The sequence below is a fragment of the Sitophilus oryzae genome, unplaced genomic scaffold (genome assembly GCF_002938485.1).
Source record: "Sitophilus oryzae breed Bouriz unplaced genomic scaffold, Soryzae_2.0 scaffold_576_pilon_pilon, whole genome shotgun sequence".
In the NCBI taxonomy this organism is placed as follows: Eukaryota; Metazoa; Arthropoda; class Insecta; order Coleoptera; family Curculionidae; genus Sitophilus; species Sitophilus oryzae.
In genome coordinates, this window is record NW_022147169.1 from 1,628,730 (window position 1) to 1,649,957 (window position 21,228).

The following is a 21,228-nucleotide window of genomic DNA, read 5'->3' on the forward strand; positions in this document are numbered from 1 at the left end:
CATTCTATTTGTGTCTTTAAGCCAATTTTCATGAGTATATATATAGAAAAAAGGCGAAAAATGCTTTACTACTTGTTAAACCACCTCCAAGTCAAGTGGCTTCCAATGCTGGAGGTGAGATGGTTTACATGGTGAAAAAAAGTAGAAAAAATGCCCATTTAGGGCAATTTTTACATACTGTCAACAGCGTTAGAAAAATATATAGTAAATATAGTCGTAAAATTATGAAAATGTCAGTGTTTGTAAGAAATTTTATGTAGATTGAGAATATATATACATCTTTAATGGTTTAGATGCCTTGGTTTTGTGATAAAATTATTTTTTTAAACCCTTGCCTTTAAAGTATTTTTTAGACATATTCGAAGGTCTTAGAAAAATAGTAAAAGTATTTCTAGGAAATTTTATGTAAATTCTGAATCCATACACCTTTGAAGAGTTAGATGCCTTGGTTTTATGAGAAAATTAATTTTTTGAACCCTAGTTTTTCAGCTATCTTTAATGATGATTAAAACTTCCCCCTTGCAACTAATTTTGCACTCGTAAAACCACAATGGTATATTTTATTTTATTCTACTCCTTTAAATTAGCAAATAGCAGCAGTTTTTATAAACCACAGCTTTAAATAGTCTGGCATTAACACCTAACAAGTGCAAAAATTTAGTAAATAAATAACCACAGAAAAGATTAACTTAAATATACCAAGTTCTAGTCTTGGCCTGTGTACATTTAGAGTTTAGTCCACTGGACTTCTATCTCTCCCCCCTCTTTGCCCCGTTTACCCCCGCCTGTGTCATTTCCAGGCGTTTTCTGGCAAATGCGTGTGTGTATGAGTGTGGGTGTTGTGTAAACTCTGTCAGCTCAGTTGAGAGAAGGAGGCGTCTATGGAGACGCCAAGATGTGGAGGGGCGGGGGGAAGGATTAATTTCAACAAACTATTCTGGCCATTTGCTATTTTTGAAACGAATTTATATATTTCAATTTATTTCACTTTTATTCTTAATTTCATACAAGTGTTGTGCAAAAATAACTGAAGTAATCTCAAAGTACTTTGTTAGTTTTAGATTGCGTTTTTATTCTTTTCGGTATTTTACTTCTGACTGACTGAAACGTTAGCATCAGATCAGCATTTTTTGACATGAGAAATTTGATTTTGATGTCAATATGACTCCTATTTGTAGGGGGTTTCACCTAAATGTGTTTTAACCGGTTAGACGACGTTTTTTAGGTAAAAAAGGTATCTTGGTAAAAATAACTACCGAGTAATGGTTCTCGATATATTCGGAATCGAAATTATCAATACCTGTCATCATTGACTTCATTGACATAAATAGTTATTAGTCTGAAATCATAAATTTGAAATTATTTTGTGTCAAAAGTTCAACAGAAACTGTTTTATCATCATCTTCTTCGAAGAAAAATTAATGGATTATTTTAAAAAATAAAGTTTCCAAATTTATCATTTCAATCAAATGACTATCTATACTCAATATGTCCATTTTTTGTCAATAATGACATGTATTGACTATTTCCATTCCAAGTATCTTGAGAACAGTTGTTCGTAGAGATTCTTACTAAGAGACATTTTTTACGTAAAAATTAATTTTTTGAACCCTGACGGTTTTTGAGCTGTTGGATGATGATTAAAACTTTCCCTACAACTAATACCGCACTCCTAAGACTACACCATCCTATATTTTCTTTTAGTTAGTAAATAACAGCAGTTTTAATAAAATCATACCTATATTTTAACCATCTTATAAAGTATTGAAAAAATTATCAAAACATTACAGGAAAGGAAATTGTTATTTTTATACAAGATGATAAAATGCAGGGCCGGATCTACCTAAGGGCTGTTTGGGCTGCAGCCCAGGGCCCCGAGGTTACAAGGGGCCCCCAGACCCCGCTAAAAACAATAGACCCATAGGTCGGAACTGTTGAATCGTGAAATAAAATTAAAATTCGCGTTAAAAAGTTTAAGCCAGACCAGATGGTTTTGCCACTATGATGCTGTCAAAGCCTTAAAAATAATTATGATGACATTATAAAAAATTTCGTAAGTTTCAGCGAAAATGAGATCGAGAAAGTTGATTTCCGGAAAGAGGCACGAAATTTATTCAATAAAATGGCGAAACTCGAGACTGCAATTTTGATTATCTTTTGGGAAGAACTTTTGCAGAGATTTCATTTAGTTAATAAAAAAATACGCCTGGTTTAGACAGTTGTGAAGGCAACAAGTTAATTGTGTCATTAGAAGACTTTGTGAACAACATACGATACCGATCAGATCAAAAGCTAAAGGAATACGAAGAGAAAGCTAAAAATTAAGTACTAGTGTGGGGATAGACTACAATGACGTAAACAAGAGACGCATTATTCCAAAATTTTCAGATAAGTCTACAGGTGAATTCTCAGTATACGGCGCAGAAAGAAGAAAGATTTAAAGGAGACACGTTAAACGTTACGTTGGATAAGCTGATTATGGATTTAAATAAAAGGAGCCAAGTCTATGAGACAAATATAGCAAAAAATTCAAATTTTTCATGGATTTGCAAGACAAAAATATCGAAAACATAGATTTGGAAATTGCACGTCATATTATTGATTACTATCCGGATGACGTAGACGAGCATTTAGTGAATGAGTGCATTCAATTAAAATCGTACTGACTCCAATCTAAGCCAGAGTCTTACACCTCTTGCAGTGACATTTTTATGCTCATGTATGAAAATAAACTTATTGACGTGTTCCCTCACTGCTATACCATTTTAAAGATTTTTTTATCATTGCCAATCACTAGCTGTGAAGCAAAACGCTCCTTCTCCAAGATGTCCTATGTAGAAAATAAATATAGGACAACAATGTCGAACCATCGACTAAATAATTTATCACTTCTTTCCATAAACTGTGATCTAACAAAAGACTTGCAATGTGATGGCCAAATAACTGTCAATTTCTGTGACTGCAACCTATCAATTTCTTTTACTAATTAATAATAAATAAATAAAATTGTTTTATTGTTTTTTTTTGTATTCTTATATAATATCACTATTTCGATTTCTCTCTCACCCAAAGGTTGCCTGGAAGAGATTGCTACCACAGCAATAAGTCGCCTTTTGTACAACTAATACTTGCGTAGATTTAAGTAACATTTATGGTTTTTTTTGTGCAATAAAGAATATATAATAATAATATATCATTATAGAAACAGTTTTTTGACATGGCTCTTAGTTGAGTACTTAGGTAGGCCTCTAAGTAGTTTCAGCCCAGGGCCCCACAAATTCACGATCCGCCCCTGATAAAATGGTATTTTATCGTCGACCGAAAAGATTAATTCACGAGCGATGATATCGCGAATGAATTAATTTCGGGAGGCGATAATGCAATTTTATCGTCGTGTATAAAACAATATTTTTTTTCCGTAGCGAATTACGTTTTAAAAAATATTCAGAAATTATTATTTCAAGGAATTTATTACGACTAGAAAAAATATTGTGCTGGGTTGCCGTTCGTTTCTATGTAATTTGACAAATAAATAAAGCTGTCTCTTTAGTTGTCAGTTTTGAGTCAATATTTTTTAATTCTCTTTCGTGTCGATTGCTGATTGAATTGGAACCAGAAATGGCTCAAAACGAAATAAGTAAATTACCAGCAGATATTCAGGCTGAGGCGACAAACGCCATATCCAAACACTTCCATTTAAATCCCGAATAACTTATGAAAAGGAATACAAAAATTTTCAAAAATGGAAGCAATTAAAAAACGTGCGAGAAGAAATAAAGTTTTTAACCTATCCTCGCTGTTAAAGTATCATTTAATCTACCCTTTATTTTTGGTAGATATAAGACAATTTTAACAGTTGCTATGGAAAAAAAATATTTTATTAGCTTCATGATTTTTTTTAGGAAATATATGCATAGGGTGTTCTAAAACGATTTACCGATGGCAAATACACTTAATAACAAAACTACTCTACTGGGCAGTGGAGATTTGCCAAGAAAAAAAAACGAGACGTCGTACCAACTCGCGATATTAATACGAGCCTCTTCTATTCGAAATAAATCCGGCCGTGCCTAATGAACTAACGCGAACATCTCCACGTGTAGTGCGCTTTAATTATAGTACACGTCATTAGGTAGCAACAGCGGCTTTTTATTCCTCCATAGATCAAAGCCGCGAGCGATGCGCTGCACAAGACACGCTACCTCAGGCATGATTATCGTCCTTAGCGGAGAGAAAATTAGATAAGGATTTTAAAATTATTATTAGCCAGGCGTATAGTGGCGTAAATATAATGTATATACTACTTGTTAGGATGGTTATAGACTATGGGTCAAATGGCTTCCAACATCGGAGGCTAGATAGTTGGACACATAGTGTGTCACATTTAATATAATAAGCAAGGTAAAGAAAAGACTACATAATATGTGATACATCGTTTAAACTGACTTTACTGACTTAACGTGCAGATCATCATGATTTAAGTAAAAAATATAGACTTAAACCATAAAAGCGACTTAAATAATGTTATATTGATAAAAGTCTTTACAAAAATGACTTGACTTGAAATAAAATGATTTAAGTCAAAGACTTAAGACTTAAATCCTCTTGATTTTAGAAATGACTTAAGATTTAAGACTTTAGTCTTTTTAAAACTGACTTGTTGCAGCTCTGGCTGTTACCTATGAAAGATAGAGGGAATTATGACTCCATTTTTTTATGGTTAGCGTAAGCTTATACTAATTCAATAAGAAATAAAAGTACTTGTTTAACCGGCTCCAGACCATATGTCAAATGACTTCCAACGTTGGAGGTCATAGTGTGTATACAGGGTGTTTCAAAAAACATGTGCCATCTCTCGTTGGTAGATACGTCACCTAAAAAAAATAAGATTTGTTTTTTATATCAACATAGGTCCGATTCTGCTATATTTCGTAGCTACAGGGTGTTAAAATCTTAACAATCTTTTCTTCTTCGATTTATTATAATTTTCTTCCAAGTACTTTTAGTGATTCCAATGAAATTTTGAGGATGAAAATTACTATTAAAGTACTGCATATTTTAATGCTAAAAAAGGGTTGATAAATTTATCAGGGGCGTGCATATGGGTTATCACTGTAATATTTTTCAAAAAAAAATGTACGCCACTGACTTTTTTTCTTTTGATATCAAAATTGTGTAGGCCGTTTAATGCCAGTTAAAAGTTATCTCTTGATATTTTGTCGAATTCGGCCTCCTTGATGAGATAAACGTAATTTTATTAATCACAATTAATAAAACTAAAACAAATATATTAGTATTAGTTATTATTACTATTGTAAAAAATGTCTATACCTATGTGGCGGATTCAAAAAAAAAAATAAAAAAAAATAAAAAAAATAAAAAAAAATAATTTTTAAAATATTAATAATTTTTTTGATAAACTTTCCGAAACGTTTAAGCATTTTTTTCATTTTAGGCAAATTTTTATAACTGTAAACATAACTTCTGACAAGCAGCGTCCGTTTAGGTTTAACGCAGAAGTGTTTACAAAAAATAACTATTTTATTTTGTAGATTTTTCTTGCAGTGCAGTGGCAAAATACCCATAAAATTTTTTTTTGGAGAGATTATTACTATTAGTTCAACTTACAGCAATTTCAAATAAAAAAATAATGGTACTTAAGTTAATTACAAAAAACCTAATTTTAAAAAGTTTTAACATCCTGTAATTCTAAAACTATGCATTTCTATACCCATGTTTACAGGAACTTTTTTTCATATTTTTTGATGAGCAATCTCAATGAGTACTTATTTAAAACTTTTGCAAGTTAATGATATTAATTTTTTAAAGGTTGCTATTAGACTTGAATTAAGGAGATCGAAATCAACAAACTATCAAGAGACAACTTTTAAGCGGCATTAAACTGCTTACACTATTTCGCTAACAAAGGAAAAAAAAGTCAGTGGCGTACATGCTGTTTTTGAAAAATATTCTAGTGATAACCCATATGCACGTCCCTGATGAATATGTCGACATTTTTTAGCTTTAAAATATGTCGCATTTATAGTAACTTTTATCCTGAAAATTTCATTCGAAACGCTAAAAATACTTAGAAGAAAATAAGAATAAATCGAAAAATATTAAGAATTTAACACCCTGTAACTACGAAACAAAGCAGAATCGGACCTATGTTGATATGAAAAATAAATCTTATTTTTACGTGAGGAATCTCCCCACGAGAGATGGCACGTTTTTTTGAAACACCCTGTATACGATAAGCAAAATATCAACAGTAAGTTTGAAATAAACAAAAATGTAAATTTTTATAAAAATAAGAGAAACTCTTATTTAAATTGATTTCGGTAGAAAAAAAAGCCGTCACAGATCCTGTGGATATTAAACTGTAACACCGCGAGCCACTTACCGCGCGTTATTAATAAACAATTTTCCAGACTTGGGACGATTTAATCGTGTAGAAAATGCCGTCTCTGCCAGCGAAACAAATCACCTAAGAAGCGAAAAGCATTTTGCATCCTTGGCACCGATCCAGGAAACGAGGAAGCTCTATATTACCGAGTTTTGCCTCTTGGCAAAAAACCAAACGTCCTGCAGGCAGAAGAGGACTCTGGAAATATCCAGCGGACGTTTTGGTGAATTTAAATGGGCGTTCATATAAAAATATGCTCTTTATGTATGAAAAGAGTTTGAAAAATGGCCACTTGTGACTATTTTTTAAACATCTTCAAAGGTTTTTAAAAAAATATATAATAAACATAATTGTAAAATTATGAAAATGTCAACATTTCAAGAAAATTTAGTGTAGATTTTGTGTTGTGCGTTTTTAGTTATTATAAATAAATCAACTTCTACAAACTAGTTTCAAATGCTCTATACATGTTCGAAAGGGTTACCACCAGGGTTCGGAAAACTACATGTTACTTTTAGAAACTACATAAACTACATTACATGTAGTTAATGTAGTTTATGTAGAGGGTGTAGTTTATGTAACTTATGTATGTAACTTTCAAATATTAAAGGTTTGAGGTGAGGTTTTAATAAATTGAAGCTTTAAAAACACCTAATGTATTTAAGAAAACAGAAGAAATATGGCTTTAAATATAATATTTACATCATATTATCTCTATTACACCTCATACAAAGGAAACTTATTCATAATATCAATACATAGTTTATTAACGTAGTTTTCATGTAGTTAATGAACGGGAAAAGACGTAGTTTTTGAAGAAAAACTACACGTAGTTAATCAGGTAAATTACGTCTTAATTAACTACTTCCGAACCCTGGTTACCACCCTCCATATTGCACAAATGTATTATTCGTTCAATTTTATTTATAGCTCTTTTTTATAGAACATTCTTCTTATACTTCCAAATGCATTTTGTACTCTTTATTGTAAATGTTGAAAAATATTGATTTCACTTTTACAAATAATGACGTCAAGTAATAAATTAAATAAATTGTGTTCAACTGTCCGAAACAAAAAAACAGTATAAAGTGTGGCATATCATTGTACTCAGGAGAACGAGTTCTTTCAAAAAGTGAAATAAAAAATGCAGGTCCGTATTTAAAAAAATTAAGTTGGTCTCTTTTTGGAAAAAACGGATTTTTTTGAAAATTTATTTTCAAAAAAAATCGTTTTTTCCAAAAAAAACTCAGCAATCCATGAAATTTTTAAAACTTTTTTGATGGCATCTAGGTGAACATCCCAAGGCGCAACTTTGCCCCAATTTAACCATCTTCGTATCTATTACGGTTACCCAGATACCCATGCTCGTACCTCGAATTTTTAGCACCCTGTATAAAAAAAGAATGAAGAGGTTAAAAAACATTAGTTTCCTTGTTCTAAAATCACGAAAAAAATCGACTATAATTCCTATTTTTTTCTCTCTTTTTTTATCTCCCTACTCGGCTCTCTCTGTGTGTAACTATCTGTCCGATCAGCGACGATACAAATCCAAAACAAATCGGGAAAACCAAACAAACACGAACGTGAACTAGACGAAGGGCCCAAAGGGTGCAGTGTAACCGTCCGATTTAATCAAGGGTTAACAGAGGCTCCGGTTACACCGCGCTAAATTACTACAACTCTCGACAATTTTGTTAAACCCACCTTTTCGGAGTGCCATGTGTTAAATAGGGGATAGGGCCATAAATCTCTAGCCCTTAACGGCCAGATCGAAATTAAGCTACTGTGTGTTGGCCCAACATCAGGGATCTGCATCATTGCCGAAGCTGTAAGGGTAGATTAATTTAATGTGCTTTATTTTTAAGGGTTGTGCAAGTTAAATGATGCACTAACGACATAAGTGTTTTAAAAAAGTATTTAATAAAAACTTTGAAATTAGCAACACCTCTAAAATATATATTGGTCCAGAGTTGTGTAATTTATTAGAATGCGTTTTCTTTCCACCAGTTCGTTGTACATTACTTTAGTTTATGCTAAATTCATTTTGAGAGCCACTTTATTGCTGGTTATGTTTAGTTCATTAATTTTTGATTGTAGTTCTTCGGGACTATTGGCAATTAGAACTATGTCATCAGCGACTTTTAGATGGTTAAGATATTCTCCATCTATTTTTAATTCTTTTTTGGTCCAGTCCAGTTGACGGAAGATTTCTTCTAGTTTTGCTGTAAACAGCTTTGGGGATATCGCGTCTCCCTGTCGTTTGGCATTTCTTATGTTTTCTCCTTAGAGAACTGATATAAATAATATACTGTATACTGTATGAGATACATTTATATTTATAAGTTCACAAAATGCTTATAAAATAAGTATTATGTCTTTGGATTGTCACGGGGTTTTTAACAGGACACTGTCTCCTCAACAAACACCTATCATTAATTAATAGAAAAAATACCTAATATGTAGACAAGATAAATAAGAAAAAAATATAAATAAAACTGGAATACCTAGTCGCTTTGCAACTATTCTACCGGAATAAACGATCTCTATCCAACGGCGCCGTGGCTTAGTTGGTTAAAGCGCCTGTCTAGTAAACAGGAGATCACGAGTTCGAATCTCGTCGGGGCCTAGTTGAAACTTTTTCATTTTTTTTTAAATAAATTTTTAATTAATTCTAGATCAGCAGATATTTTTAGGGCAGACAAATAAAAATGGATTTTTTTTGTAATTTTCTTTTAAAAAACATAATATCTTGATAATAATTGCAACATGGGTAGTTGGATTAAATTTATAGGAAAAAAAAATCCAGTGGTTCTAAACTTATTTGCAATTTTTTTTTGGCAACAATAAAGTCAATTCAAAAATAATAAAGTCAACAAAAAAAATCGAATTTGATGGTGGCGTGTTTGTTAGGCTAGTATTAACCTATAAAAATTCCTTCTCAAAGATTTTATTTAAAAGATATTTTATGAAGAACTTGACAGTGTAATATGTGTGATTTTATTAAAATATTGAATAATAACACTATCAAATTTTTCATCAAATATCTTTTAAAAAAGATCTTTGGCAAAGAAATTTTATAGTGTAATAGCGGCCTCTTATTCCAATCAGAACCACATTATTGTTTCTATTAACTTGGTGCTTTTTTATCTCTCATTACTCCAAAGGGAATTAGTAGAAACAATTGAAAATGGAAGATTTGCTCCATTTTAAGAAGTTATTTAAAAAATTTCAAATACATTTTTCTATAAAATAATATGGGAAAAACTTATTCATCATTTTAAAAATTTACATGGGATTTCCTATGTTCAGGTCGGGTATAGAGATTCGAGATATACCTAGACTCCTGGTACTGTCCTTGATAATTACCGATTAAATTTAAATTCACCGGTATTATACATCCTGACGATTCTGAATCGCCTGATTTTCCCATATTAATCACACGTGACCATTGTCCAGCCGCAACGGCGGACACAATAAAGGCCACGCACGACACACCATCCTAAGATCGACCGTCGTTGCCCATAGTGCCCTTTGTAGCCCTTATTGGCCCTATCGAATTACGTAGGTCGTAGCGAGAGCTATTGTTTACCAAACATCGGTCAAGCATCGTTAAGTATTTCTTAACGACTCGATCAGGGCCCAGGCACTTTGATTATTACTATTATTATCGGTCGACAGTGATGCCAGCATGTCGTTGTTTATCGTGTTGGGCTGTTAATTCTGAATGGCAATTCTGAAATGGAATTTCACTCAGTGGCATTGGCGATTATCCATGGCGATTGAGTCTGGGACACTCTATACGTACTTTAGGACTTCCGGCCGAGAAAAATAAAAGATTTTCCTTGATTTAAGAAAAAACAATTTTCGGGATATTACGGGGTTTGTAACAGGACACTGTGTCCTCAATGAACACTAGGGTGGGTCAAGAAAATCGACTATTTTTTTTCACTTTATACTCTGAAGAAAAGGTTGGTAGATATCTCAAAAAAATTCTCTCCAAACATGAGCTTTTAATCTTAAATTTAATTGATATCTCATCAAGGAGACCGAATTCGATAAAGCGCAATTTTATAAATCAGAATTAATAAAATTAAAACTAAAATAAAATTAATAAATTATATATTTTACCTAATTTATTATTATTTATTATTACTATTAGTCCAACATACAGCAATTTCAAATAAAAAAATAATGGTATTTAAGATAATTACAAAAAAACTAATTTTAAAAAGTTTTAACATCGTGTAACTCTAAAACTATACATTTTTTCCATACCCATGTTTATAGAAAGTTTTTTTCATATTTTTTGATGAGGAATCAATGAGTACTTATTTAAAACTTTCGCAAACAACTGTTAATCGGCATTAAACTGCTTACACTATTTCGCCAAAAATTTCGCTAACAAGAGGGAAAAAAATCAGTGGCGTACATGCTTTTTTTAGAAAAAATATTTCAGTGATAACCCATAAGCACGTCCCTGGTGAATAAGTTGACCCTTTTTTAGCTTTAAAATATGTCGCATTTATAGTAACTTTTACCATCAAAATTTCATTCGAAACGCTAAAAGTACTTGGAAGAAAATTATAATAAATCAAAAAAATATTAAGACGTTAACACCCTGTAACTACGAAACAAAGCAGAATCTATGTTGTCTCTCTGAATCTATCTATGTTGATATGAAAAATAAATCTTATTTACTAATACAAATAAAATAATCTTATTTTACGTGAGGAATCTCCCCACGAGAGATGGCACATGTTTTTTGAAACACCCTGTATATGTATACAAAATCATAAGTTTCTGTCGTGATACATCCTAGTACATCCTGTTGCTTATATTGTTATTGTTATTTAATAAATTCCTTAAGTATTTTATCGTGAGTTTAAATTAGTGATCCGTAACAATATTATAAGAATAATAAATTTCAAATAAATTTTCGAACAGAGAACTTCCATGGTAGTTACTTTCACGACAGAAACTTAAATTTGTAAAAATTTTCCCAAAACTTATAAAATCAATTGGAATTGTTCGAATTATTAATCAAAAACTGTTAAAATTATTGTGCATTGAAGTTTGACGAACCTTTAATAACTTTCGAACGGTGAGGTTTACAAAAAAATGGTAAGAGACCTTTTTTGTAGAGAATTCAATTTTCTACAAACATAGGAGACGATATATTTTTTCCAAAAAGCAGAACGAAGATATGAATTTTTTTTTCTAGTAATAAAGGAAAAAATAGAAAACTGAAAGGCGAAGGACCTTTCTATTAAAATTAAGAGCTCATACTTGGAGAGAATTTTTTGAGGTGTCTACCAACCTTTTTTTCAAAGTATAAAGTGGAAAAAAAAATAGTCAATTTTTTTGACCCACCCTAATAAACACCTAGTCCGATGAGGAGAAGACATTTTAGTTCATCCAACTAAAAATGTGAATCTAAGAAAATTAGAAAAACTTATATTTAAATTCATTTTAGGTGGTGAAAAGAAGCCACAGATTCTGTGATAATATCAATTAAAAAAATAGAATAATCTCCACCTAGCACCCATCCAATTCACTTTAAAAACGCATTGGCCTGTCCGCGTTTTGGTCGTAAATTCAAAATTGTCCCGAGATAACGCACTAACCGTTTTAAACTCTATATATTCCCTCCGTCATCATCAAAATTCGAGATGCGAGTCTCGACGTCCACGGCGGGCTTTCTCACGAATATTATTTTTTTACATTACCCGACGACTGCGACACGTTTTGATCTGGCTATGATGATCTTTAGCTCACACTTAAAGACGTGCCGATGTCTTATCTTTGTCGCAATGAAGTGGTACGTTCGAGAATTATTAAAAAGAAGATATGTCAGTGAAGAAAAGTCTAAAAGTAGTGAAGAAATCTTCAAGAAGAAACAACAGAACACATTTTATAATCGGAATCTGCGGAATCTGCCTGGCAAATGTGTAGTTATTTGGTACTATAGGTATCTTTCTTTTTCTTAAACCTTTATTCAATATTCCAATTGTGATTTTCTTGGGTATAGTTTTTTTTTATTAAAAATTAAATGATTTCTGGATGTTTTTAAATCATTTTTTCATGAACATTTCATCATTTTTTTGGAATTTTTTTTAATTTTTATTTAAAAAACATAATTTCTTGATAATATAGCAACATAGGTAGTAGATTAAATTTACAAGAAAGAAAATCCAGAAAAGATCCAGTGGTTCTCAAAATTTTAGGAAAAAATCATTTTTTTTGGAAATTTTCAAAGTAAAATAACTCCGTTATTTTGGAATTATTTGAAAAACAATAAAGAGAAAATATGTTTCTTTTATCGAGATCTATATCACCCCTTAAAATACTTGCACTTATTTCTGGGACACCCTGTATAATATATATAGATTGCAATAATATTTTTTCGCAGCCGAGGCAATCACAATAGAAAATATTTCTAACACAACGTAGTTTTCTTTATTTCATTTAAATTGCTTGTTATACAGTTGGCCAAAATATTACCTCTTCAACTTTGTTGACGAGCCTGGATTGTTATACTACAGTACTGATAGACCCGTTGTTTGTCTGGCTTTCCTCGATCCATCATGTTGAGGTTGAGGACCAACACATCTTTTTACTCAGTACTCAGACGTCAGCAGTTATAATGATGCTGTCCAAGTTGTCAGCAGTTACTTACGCTAAGCTCGATCTGCAATGATAGGCCATTGACAAAAAGCTATGTGGGGGATTCCCAAGTCTCCAAGTTGCTCGTTTTCCTAGAAATAAAAATTAATATTTAATTTTTTTAATAAAAAACACAAAAATAATTCGGATAAGGTGGGGTTTGTTGCAGTTTGTTTCATTTCCTGCATCCCAACTTGATTTATTAGATATGCTATTTTATTAAAATCAGGTAAGGATTTGAAATGGATAAGACGTCAGTAGTAATATTATACTTGTGTAAAAATCCTATGAAAAAATGCGGGATTTGCAACAATAATGACAATAAAAAGCAAAAATAAGTGGATAAAACCGATTTTGCTGCAGTAACGTAATTTGTAGTGAATTTTATTACAGTTTGGACCTATGTTTATGTAGATTGCAGGGTCCACTATTAATATATGCCAATAGGTATTTTTTTTAAATAGATAAGACGGGTTTTGCAACTTGAGGCCTCATATATAGGTATGCAAAAAAAATTAGAAATATTTCTAGGTGTCATAGAGAACTACCAAATCAAGACCCGTAAAATCGGAAATTTTAAGCATTTTTTTTGAATGGGTAAGGCGGGTTTTGCAACTTGACGCCTCTGTTATTCCCGTTTCTCGAAAATTCTCGAACGCACTATCTCGTCATAGGAGACCTTTAGACCCCGTTCGTGGGAGTGAGACTCAACTTACACCAAACTGAGATAGAAAAACGTGATAGTTCCCGAGCCTTTCGACTCTCATACAATTTGCATACACCGGTCGCTTGACAAATGTAATGCCCGATGGTACGATTAGAGAAAAAGCATAAAACCGCACCAGAGCGCAGGCTCCTTTTTCGTACGTTCCGTAAGTACTGGGCTGGTGGATCGACGCAGATCTCGATCGATTAAATCAAAGACCGATTTTCCTCCCTTCCATCTTGCTTAATCGCATAATATCCATCTCATTCTTCTCGGTATTCGTCGTCGGCCATGTCTTGTGGTTATTAAGCGGCGGTACTGGCACCGTCACGCCGTCATTATTCGGGCATTTAGTGCATGTTCGGTCCGAGGCGGCGACGGCGGCTAAAGACAAAAGAATAGCGCCCGCTGGAGTCTGCGAGCGTCGCCACCCACGGCGCTGCGATCGTGGCGGATCGGCGGGGCGGGGGGGAAACGCGAGAGGTACCTGTAGGAACGACAGACTCCGATAACAATACCTATAATACGTATATACGAGTTCCTCCACTTCACCGTTATCAGGACCATTCTGGAAGACTCAATCCGTAACCTGGAATGGGAATCCTCCAACGGGTCCAGACCAAGCAGACAAAACAACGACAAGACAGAAAAATTCATGTTTTACGACAAATCCAATACATTTCTGGGACATTTTTGTCTCATTTTTGTTTTGTTTCAAAATTCGGAGGCTTTTCAATGTCCCGTCTCGAGTCGGTAAAGATCAAAGTGTCTATGTTTTGTTCGTATATTTTAAGACAAGTTGTCGGCGCAGTGTGGATGGCGTGTGCTGCCAACAGTAGGAGATCAGGGTTGCCAGATTGGGCGACTTATCGCAAATTGGGCTACTTTAAAAATAATTTTGGAACACATTTTATCTTTCTGCGACTAGTCGCAAATTGGGCGATTCTCAAAATTTTTCTGAGATTTTTTGGGCTACAAAGAAAATATACTTTAAGTTGGCTAACCTAAAATCTTATTTGTAATTTTATTTGTTGTATTATACAGGGTGCTCCTAAATATCATGTACAAACGAAAAGGGGTGTTTTTTTGGTTACTGCTAACCTAACTTTTTGCATCTTGTCATAATAAATAACACTCATAGATAAATGCAACAAGTTTAGATCGGAAAGCCCGTAAAAATTTTGGGTCGCGAAATTATTTTGGGTCGCGACCGTTATACGCGATCTGGCGCTGCTATAGCGGTCGCTAAGAACAACGGCAAACAAAAACAGAAATAATTTTCTCTTGTCAAAGTCAGAATCTTCAAAAATCATAATAATCTTTCAAAATCTAAACCGCTCTCATTAAAGAAATTCCGAAAAGTGTTTATAGCGTCCATTTTCAAAGTAATTATTGCTATCTTGTGAGTTTAATTCAAGTTTTATTTACTCCAACCGGTGATAATTGTGAAAAAGTGGCATTAAAAACTTAAAAAGCTGTGCTGTGAACTGTGAACTGCAAAAACCATCGTGGATCGTGGCATAACGTCGGTTTCCAATGTTTCATAGGTATTTCATACATGCGTCCTTATATAAAATAAAGTTTCTTGTATGCAACACACTGTATTTTATTTATAAAATCAAACGAAAATAATAATAAATTTGATTATACAATATTTGGCGATATAATTCCGGAAAAAGCCGAACCGCTCCGAAATTTTCAAAAGTTTTGGGTCGCGACCGTTGCAAGAATAGCGCCAAATAGTGTATACATTGTCCTTATGGGCACTTTCCAATCTAAACTTGTTTCATTTATCTATGATAACACTTCCAAATTTTCACAAAACCAGCAAAAGGATTTGTCGAGATATTATTAGAAAAAACACCCTGTAGCTTGAAAACCAAACGTTTGCAGATCCATGTTTATATGAAACTTTAGTCATAAAATATGTCAAAGAGCCAAAGGATAACCCCCTTTCGTTTGTATATGATATTTAGGAACACTGTATATTAATATAAATACTGTTCAATGATCATAATATTATATTAACCAAAACTTAACAATTGTTTCTCTTTAGTCCCTCTTTTCCTTTACCCCACTTTTCAAAAAACAGGTTTTTTTACTGCTTTTTGGCAAAATCTGCGACTTTGGGCTATCTTAGCTGCCTTTTAATAAAGTCACAAAGAAAAAAAACGATAAAAGAGACGTCATGTATTTTTGATCTGCGATTTTGGGCTATTTTGAAGGTTTGGCAAAATCTGCGACATTGGGCTATCTCAAACTTTTGAGTTCTGCGACACGCGTCAAATTTCATCTGGCAACCCTGTAGGAGATTAGTGAAATCACACATGGTTAATAAAACTCATTCGCAACAACTAAACTTTTGACTTTGTTGTACTTTTGTCCTTGCGGTGTGGACAATTTGTCTCAAGTTTGTCTTGTTTTTGTCTCAAAATCGTGTTTACTTTTTGTCGCTTTGGTCTAGACCCGACATAAGACACTCGAAGAAATTTATCGAGATTTACAACCGAGAAAAATCAAAGATTTTAATTTACTTAAGTAAGAACAATCTTCGAACCGTCGCGCGTCGCGGAGTTTTTAACAAGACACTGTCTCGTCAATGAACACCTTTTAATATTGAAGAAAAAAGAAGAGTTTAATGTGTACCACAACAAATATTCCTATTAACGTATTTTTTACGTTATTTACCTTGAACTTCCTCTTCTATCACTACAAGATCCCTTCTCGACGATGATTACACGGCAATTTCGAGAAATATCTAATTAAAAACGCTCATGCTTATAACTTTGGCGTCTATTTCATCGCTCCGTGGTGGCCGCAGCCCTAGGGCACGAATAACGTCTCTAGACACTGCTCGCCAACCACATTCACCGTAATACCGGCTATACTACGAGAGAACCATACGTAATGCGACCTAATTGAGGTTTATTCTCACTATACCTTCCATCTTTGCTTCCATATCAGCTACCTTCCTGATATACAGGGTCCGGCAATAGTGCGTCGGGCATCTGTAGCTCCTAAAATAAAAAACTTGAGAATTTTGTTTTAGTGCAAACCTAAGGTATGTACCAGGATGTATTTCAGGAAAATATTTTAACTTCTATAGAGTGGCTCAAAAAAGTGTGAGTGGCCCTGGATGATTTTTTTTAAATGGAACACCCTATATATTATTACATTTTTGGCTTCCTTTCCGATCACTTTACATAACTCTAAGATATGAATAAACATTTTAATAGTTTCAGAGATATTAAAAAATAAATCGAAAATATATTTTTTTCAACCCTTCTTAAAAATTTTTTAAAAATACAAGAACTGTTCTGAAAACAAAACTATATTAGGTATTTACTTTAGATGGTCTGTACTTATTTTGCTATAAATATGAAAATCGTAAATTATACAGGATGTTCAAAATTCTACGCCAAACTTTCTAAAATATAAAATAATTTTTCTTCGTTTTTTTAAATGGAACACCATGTATATTATTTTTTCAATAGACGGAGAATTAAAAAATGAACATTTTTTGTATTTAGAGTATTTCAAAATTTTTCACGGTTTCGCAGATATTCCCGGTTTTGTATTTCATATGGCGTTTTCCACAGTAAATTTTTATCAAAGCCACCCAATGATTTTTCTCTCGTATTTTACCATTGAAAGCGCCATATGAAATAATACTGCGTGTACCCGGAAAACTATTCAAAATTTTGAAATACCTTAAATACAAAAAATGTTCATTTTTTAATTATCCATCAAATAAAAAAATAATATACAGGGTGTTCCATTTAAAAAGACCAAGAAAAATTATTTTATATTTTTGAAAGTTTGGTGTAAAATATTAAACACCCTGTATGATTTACGATTACCATATTTATAGCAAAGTAAGAACAGCCCATCTAAAGTAAATATCTAATATAGTTTTGATTTCAGAACAGTTCTTGTATTTTTAATATTTTTTTTAAGAAGGGTTGAAAAATATATACTTTTGATTTATTTTTTAATATCTCTGAAACTATCGAAATAGATTTACTCATATCTTAGGATTATGTAAAATGATCTGAAAGGAAGCCAAAAATGCAATAATATACAGGGTGTTCCATTCAAAAAAAGTCACCCAGATCCACTCACGTTGTCAAGTTCTTACATTTGTATCAGCTCTGTTAACATATGATATTTTTATTCATTCACCTCTTAATTAAATCTATTATCTTTTTCAAAAGATACAAATTTTTAAAACAGAACTTTCGTATTGATATAAATTGTACAATAAAAAGTATGGAACTGATACGGAACGAAAGCTTACGTATAGCGTCATTACAATAAAAAATACGGAACGGATATGGAATGGATAACTGAGAATCAACCTTTATTCAGCAATGTTTATTTAATATTTTATTAAATATTGCAACAACAACAAAAGCATAGCGCATCATCTTTTGTAACTAGGTCAGCGGATTCGAATAAATTTATTCAAAATGTGAATATTTGTTTGATTTTCCTATATTGGAGTCCTAGTCAACCCTTAGTCAAAATGGAATGAATGTGAAAAAGTGAAAGTACTGGCGCAAGTTAAACTAATTTACCATGAGGAAGACAAACTCTAAACATTCGGAACTAACAGATAATGGTGTGATCAATTTTAATTTCATCGTAGAACAGGAGAGCATATACAAGTAGTACCAACAGATGTTCATATACAGTACTACTGTATATTGTAGTAGCAGTGGTGGAAATATTACTTACTGAAACTCCATAAAGCTCGATTGTTTCACCTCCTTGCGTATTATTTTTATGCTCGTAAAGTTTTATTCCTCCAATATACGACTCACCGCATTCACAGGGTACCTAGAAGATGCACTCTTTCTCTTGTTTTAATGTTTCCCGCCTTGAATCGCAAGAGTATAGCCTCAGGGTTTTCGTCCACACTGAAAAAAAATATAATTAATTTTACAAAAAAAATATTAATACCTTAGAGTATTTTTAATAAGAAACTTGTAAAAATAAGATATTTTTGCATGGTGTCACAAAAAAATGTAATTTTGCAAAACAGTTTATTAATATTAAATGATTATTACTAAACGATATTATTTTCACAATGAGTTTTGTGAGTTTAAAAATTAAATTTAAATCAGAAATACAATCTTGTCGTAAAATTGCATGTCTGTAGACATATTCACAAAACTTCTGTGAATTTACCATAATATATTTAGTAAAAAATTTCGCTACGTCACGTGACTTCTTGTAAAGATGATGCAAATTAAGTAATGGCAGTAATGGATTGAAAACGTAGTTAGAGGAAAGACGAAGAACATTTTAATCTAAGCAGTATCTTATTTCTTGAACAGGTGGGAGTCTCAGTGCGTGGGTTATTAGTGTTTTTATAATTTAAGGTGTATATTATATTAATTATGTTCATAATGTAGTTTCTGTAAATATAAAGCCAGCTCTCTTAGAAAACACAATCTCCATTTATTATAATTATTTGCATTTTGATTTTAGCGATTTTTTTATGTAAACAATTGTTCCATGATCTCTTTAAATCGACATAATATCTCTAAGTATTCTTTCAGACTGTGTTTCGGAGGACAAACTTAATAGAAGACCGGAATAGAGGACTCTATACATCCATAGTCTCTAAGATGGTAAGTCGATTGTTTTGATTAGATACCTTTTTCTTGCATGTTTTTATTTTGTATCTAATGGCAATTTTTTCCCTATTTTGGTTAGGCGCAGAATTCCAGTAAGGTTCTTCTAGACAAGAAGAGATGCAATGAGTATCTTACATAATATATAAGTTCTGTTTTGTGACTTTTTATTAACCTTTATAATAAATATTATAATTATTATTATAAACAAGTGTTTTATTAAATTTATTAATATTTACTAAGGCTTTGTGAATTTCCAAAACTAATTGTAAATTCACTATAATAAAAAATGTTTTAATTTGTTATTATATTACAAAAAGTCGATTTTTAAAGATAAATTTACAACGAATAAGCAATTTTACTATGAGATAGACGTTTTAAAAATAAATTCATAAAGAATATTGGTGAATATAAAAATATATTATAACATATTCACAAACATGCCACAAATTAGCCATAGTGCGATTTTAAAAACGAGTTTTAAACTAAAGAACGGATGTATATTTCATTTAAACTATATCATTTTTAAAATACAAACCAAAAATCTGAGGAATAATTATGTTTTCCATGTATTCTACAACATATTTATTAATCCGTTATATCTAACTAGCGTGACGTCATAAATCTCGCCCGTAGGCTGATCTTTTAATAGAAGGCACTGGTTGACATGATAAGGACATGATGCTTACATGATGGCTCAATTTTCATTTCCGTTTCCGGTTATTCAATGGCGGGCCTTCTTTCAGTTCAAATGTATTTTGTATTTTTTCTCTTCATAAATAAAACCAAAAAATAATTTATTCACATATATTTATTTGAAATATGGAACAACGTGACTAAATAAATATAAAAATATAGAGGATTGTATTGTTTCAATACCAATTAGTTAATTATATGTACTTTTAACGTAAATTAGTTAAGGTATAAGCATGACTTACAGTATTTTGTAAATAAACACACGTATTCGCAGACTTCAAGGACAGAAAACGGACACAGGAACATGAAAACGGGAGCCTTATACAAAAACCTGAAAACAGAAAAACAAATTTTTTTATACTAAAATTAACAGTGTAAAAGTATCAATAGGTATAAAATATAAATATACTGTTTAAAAAAGCGTCCATTATTCCCAAAGAGACCTGGCTTATAAATCAAAAAGAAGCAAAAAGAGACTTTTAGTCTGATAACATAATCAGATTATCAGTCCGATTTATTGCATTATTGACAATAAGTCGCACATACTGGAGATAACTAATGTTGGCTATAGTTAAAAATGATCTTACCTTGCTGCAAATTGTTTCCATTTTCAAAAAAATCGCCGATCAAAGAGATTATAACACCATTTTCTTGCATCTAGAAAATGTAAAAGCAGTGTTTATTTACTACTTATTTTTCATATAGATTATAGATGGGACATACCTACTACTGCAGAAACGTCATTTTCTCCAGGATTCTTCATGTAATATATATTTTATATACTTTATTACTTTTATATTTATAAATTTCAGCCGAAATATTAAATTGAACTTCCAAAACGAAACTAAACGGAATGAATTAAAATGGCGTCGAATATTTTCGAATTTGTTCTAGAACAAATCTGAAGTTGTCTCTGAAACTGAAATCTGTCAATTCTAAACTGTGAAGTTAGACAATAGTTAGACAAAAACAATGCTGTCCTTGTCTAGGCGGCCATACTTGTCGTGAGGAGAATGACAGGAATGACACTAATGACTGTTTCCAATTTTCCTATTTCACTGTCACCCCCCTGGATGGGACCTTTAAATTTTAATATATCTGCGTCTCTCTCGCGAAAT

At 32.2% G+C, this 21,228-nt stretch overlaps 1 long non-coding RNA gene and 1 other non-coding gene across 2 annotated transcripts in view; one reads left to right on the forward strand and one right to left on the reverse strand.

Annotated features, from left to right (window-relative positions):
• LOC115887517 overlaps window positions 1–18,695 on the reverse strand; it is a 37,960-nt gene extending 19,265 nt beyond the window's left edge. Inside the window, exons 1-2 of the long non-coding RNA XR_004051094.1 lie at window positions 18,513–18,695; window positions 12,908–13,161 (exon numbers count right to left, since the gene is read on the reverse strand). This is a non-coding gene — a long non-coding RNA (uncharacterized LOC115887517). The remainder of the gene's footprint in view (window positions 1–12,907; window positions 13,162–18,512) is intronic.
• On the forward strand, window positions 8,959–9,032 carry Trnat-agu. The gene has a single exon. It is a non-coding gene; the product is annotated as a tRNA-Thr (tRNA).
• Window positions 18,696–21,228: the final 2,533 nt, after the last annotated feature.